The sequence below is a fragment of the Urocampus carinirostris genome, chromosome 10, assembly GCF_059441175.1.
Source record: "Urocampus carinirostris isolate Australia breed hairy pipefish chromosome 10, RoL_Ucar_1.0, whole genome shotgun sequence".
Classification (NCBI taxonomy): Eukaryota; Metazoa; Chordata; class Actinopteri; order Syngnathiformes; family Syngnathidae; genus Urocampus; species Urocampus carinirostris.
The window spans coordinates 32,947-38,862 of NC_142358.1; the positions used below are offsets into that span (position 1 = coordinate 32,947).

Genomic DNA, 5,916 nt, shown 5'->3' on the forward strand with positions numbered 1-5,916 from the left:
AACAGGCAGGCGTCAATTCTTCCCGGGACCCCATTCGAGGCACAGCAATGGCCACGACGGGCGGGCCGTGGTTCGAACGGGCAGGGAAGGTTACCTCTGCTTGCCAAACGGCGTCCTCCAGCTCTCCCCAAATCGCGCAGGGATCGTTCGCTGAGTTCAAATGTTGGCGGGCTCATTCTGTCACGAGACGGAGTGGAGTGGAAGGAATGATCGGACCAGAACGGAGGCAGGAGGCAGGAAGGGAGAACTCAATTGCGTAACGATCCAAAAGTTTTATTTAACAAAATAAAAGTTGTCCAAAACTCTGGGACATGACGAAAAAAACAGTTGATTCTTCCAACCCAACTAAACAGGACAAGGCATAACAGAACGGACAATGTTTTAAACTAAAACAGGACAAGGCATAACAGACCGGGAGTGTGTATATGTAATGAGCCCGCACCCGCAAAGCCCACAATCCAGCCTTAAATAGCAGACACTCGATTAGTTGAACTGCTTCAGCTGGGCCCAGGGGGCGGGGCAGACCGGTCGCCAAGGCGACCATGACAAGTGGAATGTTTAATCAGCGCAGTTTTTTTTTTTTTAGAGGCGGCACAGCAAGTGGGCGGTTAGCGTACAACCCACAGTGCGGAGATTTAGGGTTCAAGTCCAGGTGCCGCGGGGTTTGCATATTCTCCCTAGGCACTCTGGTTTCCCATATTCCAAAGACATGCATGCATAGTTAGTTCGCCGGTCCAAATTGTCCCTAGATGTAAATGAGTGAGTGAGTTTCTTGATTCTGTGACATGCAATTTGGCTAGCCATCAGTTCATAGTTTTCTCTGCCCACTACTAAAAGATAGTTGGGGGGGGTTCGAGCACCCCAGCAACCCTGGTACTTTTGAGTCACTTTTGAGAACTGTTATGCACTCTACAGTAAAGCTTATTATGCTGAAATAAGCTTCATAATAGAGGGCATAACAGTTTAAATACAAGCGATTTGAATAGAAAAAGGCAAAATAAACATGTTACCTGCTCAAAAGTGTATTGTATACGGTGTGCATTACCGTTCGATTACATTCACAACAAACACAAAGACGGAATGCTTTAAGTTGTATTACATTCCCAACAAATGCAAGACAAAGAGGTTTTGGTTATATATTCGCCACTACATTCCCGAAAAGTGATATAAAAGTGAGATAAAACGAGGTAAAAATGGATATGGTAGCGAGAGGATGCAAATCTCGGCAGGGATGCATTTCTCGGCATAACACTGGCTCATATGGCCTATTAGATGTGACCGCTCCGGCGCACTGGCCTCTTAGATGCGGGTCTCACGCGACCGCCCTATAATATGAAAACTATTCTGCGTATTAGATTTTTTTTTTTAAAGCAAGAATACAACCGAATTGTAAAAACAAAACAGAAATTTAAAAAAAGATTAAACAGTTTGGTAATCACATTTTTCTAAACAAAGCTCTCAAACTCAGATAGTTGGGCGTTATTTTAACAGCACTAAATTACTAACACAAATCACATACAAAGCATGTTAAAACAATATTTTAAAAATAACAAATGAAAACGTCCTCACCCTATTAATCCAAAAGAAACACAAGGAACATTTCTCATTTAATTCTCGTGTTTGTTGCGGTGTTTTGTGAATAAAAAAATTGCACTGAGAACTTCAATTTCAATTTTTTTGTGTGGTGGTGATGGGGGGCACCATAAAGCATTTGTGCTTAGGGCACCCAAATGACACTGCTCCTATGAGACTCAGGTCTGAGCATGACCCAGATGTGTCTGCGTTGTTCTACTGACTATTTTGCGATACATCTGTCATATGATTCGATCAATAAATCACATATAAACGATCACCAACCCAACAAATCTAAAAAATAAAGGGAAAACATGAAATGGGGGTGTACCTACGTCGCCTCGACTGCTCCGGGTTTAACCGTCATTTCGATTTACCAAAACCACTTCGTCTTCATTTTTTGGGAATGTAATACAACTTAAACCATTCAGTCTTTGTATTTGTTGGGAATGTAATCGAACAGTAATTTACACCCAAACATGCATTTCAGGTGAATTGGCCGGTCCAAATTGTCCCTAGGTGTGAATGAGCGAATGAGTTGTCTGTCCCTGTGTGCCCTGTGATTGGCTGGCAACCAGTTCAGGGTGTCTCCTGCCCACTGCCCGGAGATGGCTGGCCAAGTAATGTTTTTTGTATATCCCTTAATCATAAGTAGTCTCAAAGGGCTGCAGAGATCAGACTATTGCAAAATACAGACTATCATTGCACCATCTGATTTAAACATCCATTAGGGCAAGGAAAAACTCAAATATCTCAGCATGAGGAAAATGAAGAAACCTTGAGAAGGTACCGCAAATGAGGTAATCCCCCTTCCAGAATGACGAGGCTGTAATGGATGTTGCATTAACAAATTGTCACGTTAATTTTTTTTTATTTAAAAAAAGAAAAGTACAATATATAATGAAGAATAAAAATTTAAAATAAAAAGGTTGACCGGGTTGCAATGGATGTAGCATTAACAAACAGTACACAGATACTGTCAAAATGGTATCTAGGTCATTCTTATAATTTATAATATAAGTGTGTTTTAAGCCTTGTCGAGTCAAGTCAGATTCATTTATAAAGCCCTTAATCACAAAAATGTCTCAAAGGACTGTCAGGAACCAGGAACGGAGACGGGAACCCAATTGCGTTAGTTTCTAAGTTTTATTTGAAAAGAGATGTAAGCTGGCACCCACGATCCAGTGATCGTTGATTGTGGGGAGCAGGTCGCTTCGTGATGCGGAAGTCGCACTTCTCTTAGCGGGAGCTGAAGGCTCGCAGCGATTGGACGGACGGCAGTCCCGTGACAGGTAGGCAGAATCAATACGTCTTAGCGGGGAGGTCGATGGCCAGGGCAGGAGAGTAGCTCGTAAACATGGGGCAGAAACAGGTCGGAACCGAAGGCAGGAATCAAAACAGGAGAGTAGTCTTTGGTACTTGCTAATCTGGCGAAACACACAGGAACACAGGAGTACAATCGGACGTCCTTGTCTGGACGCTGACTGGTTAAGAAGTGAACGTCGGCAAATTAGAGAGCGCGCTCCGGCGTGCCAAACGATTGCCACAGGTGTCTTCACTTCGGCAATCATGACAAGGACTGCACAGGATTACAATTACACAACTAGACAATTCCCGCGGCAATTGTAAGAGTTGTGATTGATCTGGAAGATGATCCCGGTATGTATATATAACCCCGGTTGTTAGCATTATGAGTTAGCATAAAGTTTTTAGCTCAGAGAGATGTTTCTGTTATTTTTTACTTGGTTATGTGGGGGGACTCTGCCCCCCCACACCGGTACTGGCAAGTTCATTTGAGATGGGCCCACAACCGTTAGCAACAAGGATATGCCTTGTGGAGGTCTAAAAAACACATTCATGGTAAAAACCATAGTAATAACACTGTTATTACACTTTAAAAACTTTTGAAATATACATGTTCAAATAGAATGGGCCGTTCGATTTTAATTGGCCCATCCGGAATGCATTGAGCCCATTCAATTTGCTGAGTCGTTAGCATGTTAGCATTAGAATAATTTTGCAGCATGAAGAAGTTAGCATTTAGCCTTTAGCATCACTTTTTAGCATGTATCCGTTAACATAACTCATCAAATGAGGCCATTAGCATAATTTTTAAATATTAATTCGTTACAATATTGCCATTACCAAAATCTTTTTGCATGAAGTTAGCATTTAGCCGTTAGAATCACTCTTTAGCAGTTACCCATTAACATAACTCGTCAACACTGCAAAAACTGCCTCTAAAAAAACAAGAAAATCTAGCCACTATTGCAGGAAATTTACTTGTTTCAAGCAAAATTATCTGCCAGTGCAGCAAGAAAATCCGACTCATAAAGTTTTCTTGAAACAAGAAAAAAAAAAAAAGAAAATAAGATACCTAAAAATGTTATTATATGCAGTAATACTATTAAGTGTACTTGTCAAGTTTTTTTTTTGTCTCATTTTAAGATATTTGTGCTTGTTTTGGAGAATTATTGTTTAGAAACAAACTGGGTTTAAGCCAGGATTGCTCAAAAGTAGTTAGCATGAAGGTTACAACAAGATCAATATTCTTGTATTAAGTTGAAAATAAATTAGAAAATGGGTCAAAAACAAGATACATTTGCTTGTAATAAGTAATAAAAATCTTAGGCGAGGAAGTCTTGTTTCAAGAAATTCTCTACGTTTCGATATACTATACAAATGCAAAAATAGTTTTAATGTGAAAATTACCATTTTATTGGCAAACCACAAACCTTTGTCATTATCACAAAACACAATTGACATACCAGTAACAAAAATACTCATTTTCTTGACAAGATCTTGAAACGTTTGTTGGCGAACTGTAAATCTGTGGGGGTCAGATGCATCGACATTTCGTTCTGTATTCACGTGTACTAGAATGACAATAAAGTAGATCTGAATCTGAATCTAAATCAAAGTTATCACTTACACATGTATCAGTGAACTGTCAAACAGACAACACATTTTTTTGCCTACAGAATATAGAGTGCAAGTTACCAATTTCTAAAAGAGAACTGCAAACATTCTTTTTTGTCTAATTTTAAGAACATCAGTTGGGTTGTTTTTTTTAAATCAATGCTTAAACTCAAAACAAGGCAATTAAAACACACACTTACAGGGAGACTGAGAGGCCAAAGCGTAAGGGGTCACAAATGTTTATAACAGAAAAAGTTCTCAAAGTACGTCCATGGATGGGTGTGTGGGTGTGTTCCCGAGGGGAGGCAGCATTATACAAAGTTATGCAAAAAAGGCCATCCAATCACTTCTTGCTCGTTTGAAAGCTGGTGTGGCATCTTTGTCATGGATTGAGTCCCCCAGGACCTCAGTTTGTAGAAGGGAAAGAACAGAGGCCACACATTTAGGGTAGGTCATATTTAATACATAATAGTATGCAATTATGTAGAATACTGCATCCCCTAGGTACCCTTTGGGTGATGGGATTGCTTCGGTTCCAAGGCAGAGAAAGGAGTCGAGATTTTCATCCACCAAAAGGAGTGGTGTGGTGAGTGGCCTTCTGTTCAGGAACGTCTCGGGGTCCTCTGTGGGCTTAACAGAAAAACACAACATCAGTAGGACAGCAATCACATCCCTCCATTCCCCGACTAAACATGACAATTTAGTATGAACAGAATAGAGGACCAACAAAAGGAGCAGCCATATTTGAGAAAGTTTAGTATGCACTTATGTAAAAGTTTGTGACTTACCAGAAGAACATGAATGAGCAGCATGGTCAAGAGGTTTATTGCTTGCTCTTCTAAAAAAAAAAAAAATCAAATCAAATATTTGTCTCTCAGTATACAGAAACAAACAAGGATACAGATTCTATTGGTATTATGTTGGCTGTTCTTACCAGCTGAAAGTGACATTGGAGGTTTCATTGCCCTCTTGTAAACCCCATAGAGGCATAATCTAGATTTGAATTCGAGCCACCGCTCCCTCAGCTCTTGCACGTAGTTGGAGTTGTTGTTGTCTATTATTCGTCTTAGTTCATCAAGAACCTTTGGTGGGGAAGACACAAAGAAGTGTTGTATGGAAATATCCAACACATAGTAGTTAAAGCATCACTTGAAAACAACAATTATATGTAGAGAGGTATTCTGAAAAACTATGTTCCCCTTCCCCTCCTCCATTTGTGAAAATAATTCTATTCACACTGATGATAAAACGCTAATAGACAGGTGTGTTGCAAATAACATGCGAAACAGATGGACTATCAGATATTCTAAAGAAGGAAAATGTCATGGAACAGAACAAGGACTCGGATCCAATAGCGTCAGTTAAAGGATTTATTGTGACAAGATTCGGTGGAGCAGGCTTGGGACGTCGAGCCTTGGCAGTGGA

At 40.3% G+C, this 5,916-nt stretch overlaps 1 long non-coding RNA gene across 1 annotated transcript; it reads right to left on the reverse strand.

The window, feature by feature from the left end:
* Positions 1–2,699: 2,699 nt before the first annotated feature.
* Positions 2,700–5,597, reverse strand: LOC148357425 (uncharacterized). The gene is made up of 3 exons (XR_015851520.1): positions 5,426–5,597; positions 5,280–5,329; positions 2,700–5,121 (listed from the first exon to the last, which is right to left on the reverse strand). It is a non-coding gene; the product is annotated as an uncharacterized LOC148357425 (long non-coding RNA).
* Positions 5,598–5,916: the final 319 nt, after the last annotated feature.